This window comes from Furipterus horrens, unplaced genomic scaffold (genome assembly GCF_987537825.1).
Source record: "Furipterus horrens unplaced genomic scaffold, mFurHor1.1.pri manual_scaffold_8, whole genome shotgun sequence".
Lineage (NCBI taxonomy): Eukaryota > Metazoa > Chordata > Mammalia > Chiroptera > Furipteridae > Furipterus > Furipterus horrens.
The window spans coordinates 48,927,839-48,941,919 of record NW_028327178.1 but is presented as its reverse complement, the minus strand read 5'-3'; the positions used below and the strand labels follow the sequence as shown (position 1 = coordinate 48,941,919).

At 44.4% G+C, this 14,081-nt stretch overlaps 1 pseudogene; it reads right to left on the bottom strand.

Moving 5' to 3' along the window:
* Positions 1-10,686: 10,686 nt before the first annotated feature.
* Positions 10,687-11,547, bottom strand: LOC150002871 (uncharacterized; annotated as a pseudogene).
* Between the last annotated feature and the right edge of the window lie 2,534 nt (positions 11,548-14,081).

Below are 14,081 nucleotides of genomic sequence, written 5' to 3'. Positions count from 1 at the left end.
AGGAAAGCAGGTTTGCCTCTTGGCAAGTATCAGGCAGAATATAATTTTAGAGACAACTAGAAGGCTCTATGACCCTCCAAGTCTCTCCCTTAAGGCTTGGATGTTGCCCAAAAGTCACTTCAGGGGAGTTATGCCATTCATTCTGCTGGGATACCAAGAAAGCTCAAATATGCAAATCCCCAGGAGAGGTTAGACATAAGTGTGAATGAATTTCTGGCAAACAGTATAAAATGACATCAGGTCTTAATAGCTGTGACAGAAGAAAATGCAGAAAAGCAATGGTCATCTGGCATGGGTTAGAAGGAGGTGTTAGTGAAAAAAAAAGGAGATCAGAAACAACTATGGAAGTGTCACAGTTTTATATCTGGCTGGCCTTGCTTATCCTTATTTGAGTGAAGACAAACTGCATATTATGAGCAAAGGGAAGAAGCTTCTGGGAGAATTGTGCCTGCACCTCAGTGCATCTCTCTGATGGAACTATGCTGGACACTTTGCCCTGGTTGTGTGTGATCATGAAACTTGCCTTATACTCTTCTCCTCCTCAAGTTTTTACTGCATATACCATATGGGTTATTAAAATTAGGTTGCCTGAGTTCAAATCCCAACTTCTCACCTGACTTTGGGCAAGTACTTAATCTCTGTGAACAGGTGGGTGTGTGAGGATAAAAGTAGGCACTGAACTAAAGTGCTCTGTTCTGTGTCTATTATGTGGTCAGAAACTCCCTCGTTCCAGTGTGTGACCCAGAGGAAGTAACCAGTCAGTCAGGCAAGTGCCAGGCCTCACAGTATTCTCAGACCAACTATGCTATTGGCAGCTGCACACATTTTACTACATGAGAAATTTACTTATTTACAGAAATTGCAGTTCCAAAATGTTTCCTTTCTGTGTCACAAGATACAAACCAGTGACTCATCTCTTGTACGTGAATGTAAATCTTTAAAGATACAACCATCTAGGGTAGGAGATAAGAGCTCTGACTATCAGGTATTCTCTGTGATGCCAGTGGGAGAGATGGGAAAGTCACCTCACCTCACCTCTCAGTGTCATGGCTTCCGCTGAGGTAAAGGGAAGGGGTGGCTGAGTCAATTCTCAGCAATAACTCTATCTGGGTGTTGGCCAGGACTGTTTTGTAAAGTCATATTATATCTCCTGAGCCTCAGTTTGCCTATCTGCAAATCCAAACTGCTGCTGTCTGAGAAGTTTACTTAATATAGGTATTTTTAAAATTTTTTATTTCTTGATAAGAGAGAGAGACAGATTTGTTGTTCCACTTATTTATGCATTCATTGGTTGATTCTTGTATGTTCCCTGACCGGGAATGAAATGTGCAAGAGATGGGCCACTGGCATGTTGGAATGACTCTAACCAGCTGAGTTATCTGACCAGGGAAAACATTAATGAGCTTCAAATTTTCTCCACAGTCCACTCAGTATCCCTCATGCCATGCCCCGCACCCACCCTACACACTCAAAACGAGAGCTTCATCTAGCTTCTGAGGTCAAAAGAAGGGTCACAAGATGATAGTGGAGTAGGACCTTTCTCATACCTCCTCCCAGAACCAAACTGGAAATAAAACTAAAGAGGGGAACAGTTACCTGGAATTACCAACCTAGACAACCTGAAGAAGAGACTTAACCAAGGATGGGAAGAAACTACCTTGAGATCAGTAAGAAAGGTGAGGTTGTGAAAGAGGCTAGCCCCATTCCCATGGGCAGCAGGCCAAGGTTATGGAGGGATAGCATGGCTGTGGGAGCTTCCCCCTGAGAGGAGTGAAGCCTGAACCGCAGACTGGTTTCCCCAGCATGGTCACCAGAACCTGGATCAGTTGTCCATGTGGCATTCATTGGTGAGAGGTGCTAGAAGTTTTGTCCACTGTGGAGAGATAGAGCACACTAGAGACAAAGACACATTTTTTAAGGGAGGGGCCAGAGCACAACGTTTTTTTTGGGGGGGGAGGTGTTACTGGGGTTCCCGTGAAGGGAAAGCAGTGCATCCCAGAGTGGGAGGCATTGTGGAGAGACATTGGGGAGGGGCTGCCAGGATCTCTGTGCAGGGTCATCTCCCAATATGGCAGCAGCCATTTTTCTTGAGAAGAGCAAGCCCCTCCCAGGGAAAGCAGACTGGGGATAAACAACTTTGTCCCATCCTCTGGAATCCTGCTCACCCCAGTCTGCATATTTATTTTCTTCATCCTGCATCTTAACCCCTGCTGAGGAGAGAGCAACACAGGCAGGCTCAGGGGGTGTCAGAGACTGGCTTTGGGAACTGGACTGGTACTTCCTCAACACAGGAGAGCCAATAGAAACACCCTCCTGATTTTCAGCAGAACCAAACTCTAGGCACAAGAGGCCCTACCTGCTTGCCTGCTAGGGGCTCTACCCTGCTGAGTTCAAGGGAATAGCCTGAGACAGACTCAGATGTGTGGCTCTTAGGTGAGAGAACACACTCACCATCTTCCCTAAAGTCTGAATGGCACCTCTCTCTCACAGGAGATTCAGGAGTTCCATTCTCCTGATTTCACCAGAAACCCTTTCAGAAGCATTTGGTTCAGTGTCTAAGACTGACAGCAGGCTGATAGGTAGAGGCAGGCAGAGGCAGATCCTATGGTGCCTTGGAACACTGGTTGACCAATCCCTGGGCCCTGTGGTGGTAAAAACTGGCCTTGCAACACAGCTTGGCTCCTCCCATGAACAGCCACGCCTGGTGAAAGCAGCCACAAAGTATCAACATGTTGCCAAGGGCCAGACATGGACCACATCTGACATTGGCTTACATCAGCTTCAGACAACATTGGAACAGGACTGCGAAAGAGATGCTGGCAGGCAGGCACTAAACTCTGCTGAGAGGAATTCAACTTTGTTCCTTTTCATTACTTTTGTTTTTTTCTTTTTTTATAGCCTTTTAATTATTTTTTCTATTTTAATTTTTTCTCTATTTTTCTTTCATAACTTATTTACTCTTTCCTTTCTCACTCTACTTTTTCCTTTTTTCTTTACTTATTATTTTATTCTTTTCTCTTGCTTTGCTATTTTTGCCATTTATCTCTTTCTATTTCTTATTCTTATTTTCTTCTTTCTCCCCTCTCTTAAGGTTTTCTCTTTCCTTTTATCGTCTCTTATTCTTTGTTTTCTTATACTATTCAGTTTTCTTTTCTTATACTTTTATATTTGATGTTGTTTTTGCTGTTGGTGGTTTTTTTGTTGTTGTTGTTCTGGTTTTTTTGCTTGGTTTGTGTGTGTGTGTGTGTGTGTGTGTGTGTGTGTGTGTGTTGTGTTGTTTGTTTTGTTCTGTCAGTACCTGTACAACAGCTTGCAAAATGTGGTTGGGGTTGAGCCTGTCAGTCAGCCAGCTGGAATGGGGATCTCACCAACAAATAGGTCAACAGCATTCAAGACCCAATTACAACAGGACAGCCCACATAACCCAAGGGACATTTCTAGAGCATCAGCACAGGAGAGCAAGAAGATTGCACTACTGGATCCCATGGGTATCTACCACATAAAGCCACCCCACAAAGACTGGGGTCAAATAAGGTGTATATAATACATAGAAACAAGCACAAAGAGACAACTAAAATGGGTGACAAAGAAAAACTCCCAAATGATAGAAAAGGAGGAATCTCCAGAAAAAGAGTTAAGTGAAATTGAGGCAAGCAATTTATCAGACATAGCATTCAAAATAATGGCTATAAGGATGCTCAAGGAACTTAGTGAGAAATATAAGGACCTTTATGGGAACTATAAGGAACTCAGTGGGAGCTACATCAGAATGAAAAAAGAACATAGAAACTATGAATAAAAACCAGTAAGAAATGAAGAATACAATAGAAGGAATTAAAATCAGGCTAAATGAAGCAGAGGGTTGAATCAGTGATTTGGAAGACAGGGCAGAAAAAAACATGTGATCAGATCACCGGCAAAAAAAAAAAAAAAAAAAAAGAAAAGAAAAGAAAAAAAGGACTTAAAAAGAACAAGGATAGTTTAAGGGAGCTTTGAGACATCATGAAATGTAACAATACCCACATAATAAGGATACCAGAAGGAGAAGAGAATGAGCAAGGGATAGAAAACCCGTTTGAATAAATAATGACAGAAAATTTTCCTAACCTGGTCAAGAAAAAAAGTCACATAGGTTCAGGAAGTACAGCAAGTTCCAATTAAGATTAACTCAGAGACTCACACTGGACATAGCATAATTAAAATGGCAAAGTTTAAAGACAAAGAGAGAATCTTAAAGACACCAAGAGAGAAATAGTTACCCACAAGGGAGCTCCCATAAGGCTCTCAGCTGATTTCTGAACAGAAAAACTTCAGGACAGAAGGGATTTGTATGAAGTATTCAAAGTAATAAAAAAAAAAAAAGGCCTGCAACTAAGACTACTCTATCCAGGAAGGCTATCATTTAAAATTAAAGGCAAAATAAGGAGCTTCCCAGACAGAAAAAAAAAAGGGGCTAAAGGAGTACATTTCCAACAAATCAGCATTGCAAGAGATGTTAAAGGGACTTCTTAAAAAGAAGAAGAAGTAGAGAGAGGAACATATGTATAAAGAAAAAAATGGCAATGAATAAGTACCCATCAATAATAACCTTAGATGCAAATGGATTAAATGCTCCAATAAAAAAATATATATGTAGGCTAGCTGAATGGTTAAGAAACATCACACACACACACACACACACACACACACGTAGATATGCTATCTACAAGAGACCCACCTCAGAAAAAAAGATTTACACAGGGTAAGAGTGAAGAGATGGAAAAAAATATCCCATTCAAATGGAGATGAAAAAAGCTGGGGTAGCAATACTTATATCTGACAAAATAGACTTCAAAACAAAGGATATAGAAAGGAACAAGCAAGGTTACTACATGATAATAAAGGAATCAATCCAACAAGAGGTTAAAACCCTGGTACAGATACATGTACCCAATATAGGAGCACCTAAATATATAAAGAAAATCTTAGTGGATTTTAAGGGAGAAATCAACAGCAATACAGTCATTGTAGGGGATTCTTAGCATCCCATTATCACCAATGAATAGACCTTCCAGACAAAAAATCAACAAGGAAACAGCCATCTTAAGTGACACTCTAGATGAAACTGACTTAATTGATATTTACAGAACATTTCATTCCAGAGAAGCAGAATACACATTCTTCTCAAGTGCACATGGATCATTCTCAAAGATAAACCTTATGGTAGGACACAAAATAAGTATTAAATTCAAGAAGACTGAAATCATACCAAGCATTTTCTCTAACCACAATGACATGAAATTAGAAATCAGCCTCAATTAAAAAAACTCAAAACATTAAAATACATGGAGGCTAAATAGCATATTATTAAATAACAAATGTGTTATCAATGAGATAAAAGAAGAAATCAAAAAGTACCTGGAAACAAATGAAAATGAGCACACAACAACCCGAAACCTGTGGGAAACAGCAAAAGCAGTCCTGAGAATGTGGCTCAATGTATTACAGGCCTACTTCAAGAAGAAAGAAAAGTCTCAATTATACAATCTAACCCTATACCTAAAAGAACTAGAAAACAACAACAAGCAAAGCCCAGAGTGAGTAGAAGGAAGGAAGTAATCAAGATCAGAATGGAAATAAATGACATAGAGACTAAAATACAATTCAAAAGTTCAAGAAATCCAGGAGCTGGTTCTTTAAAAAGATGAACAAAATTAACAAATTTTAACCAGACTGATCAAGAAAAAAAAAAAGAGAGAGGACCCAAATAAAGAATATAATAAATGAAAGAGAAGAAACAGCTGATATTACAGAAATAGTAATACTAAGGATTATAAGAAAATACTATGAAAAACTACCTGCCAAGACGTTGGACACCTGGCTGAAGTGGATAAATTTCTAGAAACATACAATGTTCCAAAACTGAATCAGGAAGAAGCAGAAAACATGAATAGACCTATAAGAACTAATAAAATTAATAAAATTGAAGCAGTAATGAAAAAATTCCCTGCAAACAAAAGTCCTGGACCGTATGGCTTTACAGATAAATTTTAGCAATCATTAAAAGATGAACTAACATCTATTTTTCTCAAAATATTCAAAAAATTTAAGAGGAAGGAAGATTTGCAAGCTCTTTTTTATGAGGCCAGCATTATCCTAAATCCAAAACCAGATAAAAACTCTACACCAGGAAGACAAGCTATCCAATTATAAGATGGGCAAAGAACCTGAAGAGACACTTCTCCAAAGTGGACAATAGACAGATGGCCAATAGGTATATGAAAAAATGCTCAATGTCACTAGTCATCCAAGAGATGCAAATTAAGACCACGATAAGATATCACCTCACACCTGCCAAAATGGTTATCATTAACAAATCAACAAACAACAAGTACTGGCGAGGATGTGGAGAAAAGGGAACTCTGGTGCACTGTTGATGGGATTGCACACTGGTGTAGCCACTGTGGAAAACAGTATGGAGTTTCTTTAAAAAATTAAAAATGGAACTGCCTTTTGACCCAGTGATTCCGCTGCTGGAAATATATCTTAAGAATCCTGAAAGCCAAGATCTGGAAATAACCTAAGTGCCCATTAATAGAAGAGTAGATAAAAAAGCTTTGGTACAGTTACACAATGGAATACTATGCAGCAGTAAAAAAGAAGGAACTCTTACTTTTTGCAACAGCGTGAATAGAACTGGAGATTATTATGCTAAGTGAAATAAGCCAGTCAATGAAAGACAAATACCATATAATTTCACTTATATGTGGAATCTAATGAACAAAATATACTAATGAGCAAAATAGAATCAGAGGCATCAAAACATGAAATAGACTGACAACTGTAAGAGGTGATGACTGGTTGATAGAAGGTGAATGGATTAGCCAAAGAATATATATGCATCACCCATAGACATGGACAACAGTGTGGGGATTGCCTGAGGGAGTGGTGGTGCAGGATGAAAGGGAGCAAAAAGGATAATTTCAGGATAACTGTAATAGTATAAACGATAAAATAAAATTTAAAAAAGAAAATAAATGAAAGGAAAAAAAATATTTAAAAACGCCTGTGGAAGTGTCACACAATCAACAAATATCTACTGAGCATCTACCAAGCACTAAAACTTAAGGTTTTTGGACAAATTATTGAATTCACAACCTTGTTCTGAAGGAATTTATTTATGTCATGGAAAAATAAATGCATGAATCCAAGCAGCTAATTTTAGGTTGGAGAGGATAAGTGTCATAAGAGAGAAACAAATTAAATATAATATGAGTTCAGGGGAGAAAAAGTTATAGTTAGGAAGTCAGGCCCTCTTACCCTCTAAATGCTTGTAAGAAGGCTTCATGGAGAGTTGGGGGAGGTGAGTTCTGAGGGTAAGTAAGATATAGATCAATGAGGATAGGATGGGGATGGGAGTTCTTGAGGGACAGGAGGGAAAAGAACATTCCAGAGCAAAGACATGGAAGAGGAAGGGGAAGTCCAGGATGGATCTGTGAGCAGTGAATTTTGCATTCAATTGGCCTGTTTCTGATGAATGAATATTATAAATGTTGTCTGGGATCTTAAGAAGCCTAGAACTTCAGATAAATAATTTATGCCATATTCCCTAAGTTATTAGGAGATTGAAAATTTTGCAGCAGAGGAAGATATGCAGGTAAAACGGAAGGGGAAAGGTAGGACAGAGGGAGTTCTGCAAGGAGAATGAGATACTAATCCAAATTAGAGGCTGTGGTGGTCAGATGAAGGCCTGCCCCACAATGATGGGAAGCAAACAAGGTTAAAGGCAGAAAGGCCACCATCTCTCCAGTTTGCCAGGGAAGGCTGAGGCTCCAGCCTGCTCTGGTGTAATGATTAATACTGTTCTGTTTACAAGTGCACCAGGTTGGATAATAAATTATATAAACACCTTAGTTAAAAGTGAGGTTAAGTTGAGTAATTAGAAGGGTGAAACAGTGAAAAAGAAACAGGTTTTAGAGGAAGATGAGTGTAGTTGTGGACATAAATTTAGGGTATTGTTTGGGCTTCTAAGTTGAAAAATATAATAATAGTAATAATAATAGGCAATATTTCTTGCATGCTTATTCTATGTCAAGCAGAATATTACTTCATTTATTCTTCATGATAACCTTGTGACATAGGTACTACTATTATCCTCATTTTATAGGTGACAAAACTGGACAGAAAGAGTCATATGACTAGTAAACAGTTAAAAATTCAGGCCATGACCTCAGGAGACAATTCAGAATAGAGACAAGCATCTGGTGGAGAAGGCCAGAAAATCAAGGTGAATTGCCAAAATAGAGATTGAAGCAAAGATTGAGAGAAAAGAACAAAAATGGAAATAGCAGGAGGAAGAGGAGCAATCTGCTAGAGAGGCAGAGAAACCAAAACCAAAGCCTCACAAAAACTGTAGCAAGAATAGAGTGACCAGTCCATGAATGCAGAATGCCATAGAGAAATGAGGGAAGAGGAGAAATGGGAAGTATGTTGGACTTCTGACCCAAAAGCAAGTATATTAATTGCTTTATTGTCAAAAATGTTTCACTTGTACCAGATGGCTGTGTGAACACCTAAGGACAGATGTCAAGCTCCTCCTCACATTCTGTATGATGTGGAGATTGCCTCATGTTCTTGGGAACAGGAAGCCCATTTGAAAGGCACTGTAGGCTCTGGGAGGCAGGATGGTACACAGCAGAAAGAAAGAAGGAACTCCTGCATTTTGTGACAGCGTGGATGAAACTGGAGAATATTATGCAAAGTGAAATAAGCCAGGAAGTGAAAGACAAATACCATATGATCTCACCTGTAAGAGGGACTTAATGAACAAAACAAACAAGCAAAATAGAAATAGAGGCCTGGAAACAAGGAACAGATTGACTCTGACCAGAGGGGTGTGGGTAGGGAGATAAAGGGGGAAAGAAGAGGAAGGGTCTAGCCAAGGAACTAGTATGAATGACCCATGGACATGGACAACAGGGTGGGGATTGACTGTGGGAGTTGGGGTGGGCAGGGCTGAGGTGAGCAACAGGGTTTTGAAAAATTGGGATGACTGTAAAAGAACAACAATAAAAAAAGGCAAAAAAAGAAACAATAAAAAAAGTAAATGAGAAAAAGCTGTAAGGCCTATCTCACCTTTGACTTTTGAAGGAAGCTCACTAACCTCCAAGGATTAATTTTCTCTAATCTGTAAGCCTAACTTGGCCTGAATCTCACCAAACTTTAAGTGGGAGGTGTTGGTTATGCATGCCATATGGTGATGAAATAAAATCTTAGTGTTTTTGTTATATTGTGTGGCTGTTAGTATTCTGAGTGTTTGTTCTGTGTACTGTTGGAAGTAGAATGCAATTAACTTGATGTTCTTTTTCTCTAGGTGTTAGATATCATAAATTACCATGCTGAAACTACTGGTACTTCAAAATCTGTAGTAGGCTGGAATTTATTTTTTCTCTGTTTCAATTTATATTCCTTCTCCATCTGTACCACCTGCCTCCCTGAGGAATCTGGTCCTTTTATGATGAACCTATCTTTTGACTCAGGAGAGAAATTGAGGGTTTCTTAACCTCAGTACTATTGACATTAAGGGATGGAAAATTCTTTGCTGTGGAACTCTGACCTGTGCATTGCATGCTGTTCAACAGCCTTCCTTGGGCTCTTCCCACTAGATGCTGGCAGCTACCAACCCCTCTACCCAAGCTGTGACAGTCAAAAATTTCTCCAGGCATTGCCAAATGTCCCCCAGGAGCAAAATCTCCCACTTTTGAGAGCCACTGTGATAAGATCATTCACACTAAGATGTTAGTGACTTAAGATGTTATTTCTTCAACAAATATTTCCATTTTGTAAGTGGTAACTAAGGAGAAGCAACACAGTTGAGTAGAAATGTCAATTTCTCTATTTTTCTTTATCCCAATTAATCTCTAAGTTAAGCTTCCTGATGGCAGAAATACAATTCATGTAATGGATAGATGTGGTCATCTTCGGGATTGGATTCAAGCAGTTCAATTCAGGGTTTCTAGCTCAGTCCTGGGGTGTTTACACAGCACTGCATTGTCCCTTAGGAGGGATCAGTATTGGTTGCTGAGGCTGACATCCTCTTCTATCCTCCTGTGGAGTCATTCCTGCTGCAGACACTGGAGTTCTGCCATCACTTCAAATGGGCTGTCTTCACCTTGTGTCTCTCTTGTCCTGATCACAGTCTCCTCTAGGATTCAGAAAACTTGAGAAAGCTCTCCCTGACTTCTCTGAGACTGAGGCAGGCTCTCCCTGCCCTGAACCCACCTTGCTATATTCCTTTTCTTTTGCCATCAATGCGTGCTGGTATGATTTCCCTTTGTTACTGGGTCCTCAGTCAGCTATTCCTTTTTACCACCCCCAATATCGCTAGAAGTAGGGGCAGCTGACAGTGTCCACCTCCCTTGTTTGGGGGAGGGTGGGGGAAAAGAGAAGGCTCTTGAACTTAAAAGCCAAGAATTTATTGCCTCTGTTTGATTCTTCAAAGGTGACTTCTCCCTAAGACAGTGATGAATCATTGCTAGCTGCTGGGGCTGGAGGAAAATCCCCGGGGCCTGTGGAGAAATTGACTGGAAAGAGAACACATGGCTTAATAGCCTCCCTATGCTCCTCACTTTTTTCTTTTCACCATCCTCCAGATGGGGGTTTCCACTTGAACCTTGCCTAGCTCTCGCTACCGCCCCCAAAATGACTTCATATCTTGGGAACCGGGCCTTGGGAAGCGTTGGGGGACCGCTGGGTCGCCGCCTCCCGGGCAGCGTCGGGGGACCGCTGGGTCGCTGCCTCCCGGGCAGCGTCGGGGGACCGCTGGGTCGCCGCCTCCCGGGCAGCGTCGGGGGACCGCTGGGTCGCCGCCTCCCGGGCAGCGTCGGGGGACCGCTGGGTCGCCGCCTCCCGGGCAGCTTCGGGGGACCGCTGGGTCACCGCCTCCCGGGCAGCGTCGGGGGACCGCTGGGTCACCGCCTCCCGGACTGCGTCGGGGGACCGCTGGGTCGCCGCCTCCCGGGCAGCGTCGGGGGACCGCTGGGTCGCCGCCTCCCGGGCAGCTTCGGGGGACCGCTGGGTCACCGCCTCCCGGGCAGCGTCGGGGGACCGCTGGGTCACCGCCTCCCGGGCAGCGTCGGGGGACCGCTGGGTCGCCGCCTCCCGGGCAGCTTCAGGGGACCGCTGGGTCTCGGTCTCCTGCGCGGCTTTGCTCTCTGAGCTTTGAGCCCGGAGTTGGCGGTGATAGCAAGCCAAGTTCATGATCATCTTGGACACATCCTTTTGGTAAGAAGGCCGACCAAATATCAAGATCTCAGCCTCGCCTTCAGGGTCTCATTGATTAATGCGTAGCAGGGTCTGAGACACACACTCGACGTGCGGAATGTGCTCTCTGCCCAGGCCAAAGATCGCTTCCACCAGCCACGCCTCGAGATGAACTGCCTTCAGACTCTTAAGGTACTCGAAGTGGAACCAGTAGGGCTGTTTGGTGATGTTACTGAGCACCTGGAATAGCGTCCCTTCCCGCTGTTCCAGCTGCACCAGCGTCGGAAACCGCTTGGGGGTGACCATGCTGCGGCAAGCCTCGCAGGGAGAGGCGGCTTAGAAAGCCGGAAGGTGGCAGTTGGGCCTTTCGGCATACCTCCTCAGGGGAAAGGCTAAGGGAGTAAACCCCGACAGAAAATCAGGAGCCGGAGTCCCTAAGGCGGTTTGACGTTGTAGTCAACACCGGCAACTCCTGCGGCGCACCTGAAGCCAAGCTGTATTGACTCTGTCTTTCCCCTTGGATCCTTCAGCTGCGAAGAGAGGGGGGGGGGTCTGCTGCATGGGCAACAGCTGGCCCTCCATATCACCCTGTCCAGGCTTTGTAACTTCACTGGAGAGGACACTCCAGCGTCATCGCAAGATGTCGACTTAACACGGGAGGAGACAGTTACCGGTTATAAGCTCATCCGATTGGTGAAGGAAACGAGCGCCAGGGGTCTCCTCTGACGGTGGGAGAGGTCATCGCACCTCACTGGACAGCTACCGCCCGCCTCAAGCTGGGCAGCCCCCAGCCAATTAGGTGCCGTCTCGCCATGGCTCACCTGCCCCACTGGGTGCGTGGGGATCAGAGAGGCGTCTCTTGAAAAGTGGGCCACAAAACACTCGCACCAGGCAATTCCAAGCAAACAACAAGAAAGAAGCCTCCAGCTCTTCGCCTCGCTAGCTGGAACATCAGGACCATGTGTCCCGGACTTACTGCAGACCTTCCGTGGATCAATGGTGCCAGGAAAACCGCCGTCATCGACAGGGAACTGGCACGACTAAACATCGACATTGCGGCTCTACAGGAGACCCAGTTGGCCAACAACGGAACTATCACAGAAACCAACTACACCTTCTACTGGCAAGGGAAGTCTCCGGACCAACCAAGACAGCAAGGTGTTGGGTTCGCTGTGAAGAACACGCTTGTTAACTCCATAGAGCCACCCACAGGAGGCACAGAGAAATTACTTACCCTCCGATTGTCAACAACTTTCGGCCCAGTCAGCATTCTTAGCGCGTACGCCCCAACCCTCTGTGCCACCACTGAAGAGAAAGAACAGTTCTACCATGCACTGGACGAAGCGTTATCCAAGATCCCCAGAAGTAACGCTCTTTATCTCCTTGGAGACTTCAACGCAAGAGTAGGAGCCGACCACATGGCCTGGCCCACCTGCCTCGGAAACTTTGGGAGAGGAAAGATCAATGAGAATGGTCAGCGACTGCTTGAGCTTTTGTGTCACCACGGCCTGTGCGTGACAAACACATTCTTCAAGTGCAAAGAGATCCACCAGGTGTCATGGAGGCACCCCCGCTCCCGCCACTGGCACCAGCTTGACCTCGTCATCACCAGAAGAACGGATATTGGCAGCACCCTCCTCACCCGCAGCTACCACAGTGCAGACTGCGACACGGACCATGCCCTCGTGGTAAGCAAGGTGCGCATAATGCCGAAGAGGTTGCACCACTCCAAGATGAAGGGTCGCCCACGCATCAACACCAGTTGTGCCAGCAACCCAGTTAAGACCCAGCAATTCATCAACAGGATGGAAGATGCACTCAGCGAGGGAATGGCGGCAGACGACATTATCGAATCCAATTGGTCACGTCTCCGCGACGCCATATACAACTCCGCCATTATTGCTTACGGGAAGAAAGAGCGGAAGAACGCTGACTGGTACGAGGCTCACTGGGAAGAAATGGAACCCGTGATCGAGGCTAAGAGGAAGGCCCTACTGGCTTACAAGGCCACGCCCACTCCCAGTACACTTCAAGCTCTACTGGCTGCCAGGAACAAAGTCCAGAAGACCGCCCGCCACTGTGCCAACACCTATTGGCTAAACCTGTGCAGAACCATCCAGGAAGCCGCCGATATAGGCAACGCATGAGGAATGTATGAGGGTATCAAGAAGGCAACAGGCCCAATCCCCTCCAAGATCGCCCCCCTTAAGTCCAAGACAGGTGAGGTCATCACTGACCAGGAACAGCAAATGCGGCAGTGGACCGAGCACTACCTCGAGCTGTATGTGACGAGGAACACCGTAACAGACACTGCTCTTAACGCCATCCCAGACCTACCAGTCATGGAGGAGCTAGACACCCCACCTACTGCGGCAGAGCTCGGCAAAGCCATCGACCGCCTCGCTTGCGGGAAAGCACCAGGAAGCGACGGAATCCCTCCAGAAATCCTAAAGAGCGGGAAACCAGTCCTGCTACAGCCGCTCCACCATCTACTCTGTCTCTGCTGGAAGGAGGGTTACATCCCCCAGGATATGAGAGACGCCAACATTATCACCATGTACAAGAACAAAGGAGACTGCAGCGACTGCAACAACTACCGGGGCATCTCTCTCCTCAGCGTCGTCGGCAAAGTATTCGCCCGGGTCGCTCTTGCCCGCCTGCAGACCCTTGCTTCCCGCATCTACCCAGAGTCCCAGTGTGGCTTCAGAGCTGGCCGATCAACAGTGGACATGATCTTCTCCCTATGCCAGCTGCAGGAGAAGTGTCACGAGCAGCATAAACCACTCTACCTCGCCTTTATCGACCTCACGAAGGCGTTTGATCTGGTCAGTCGAAGCGGA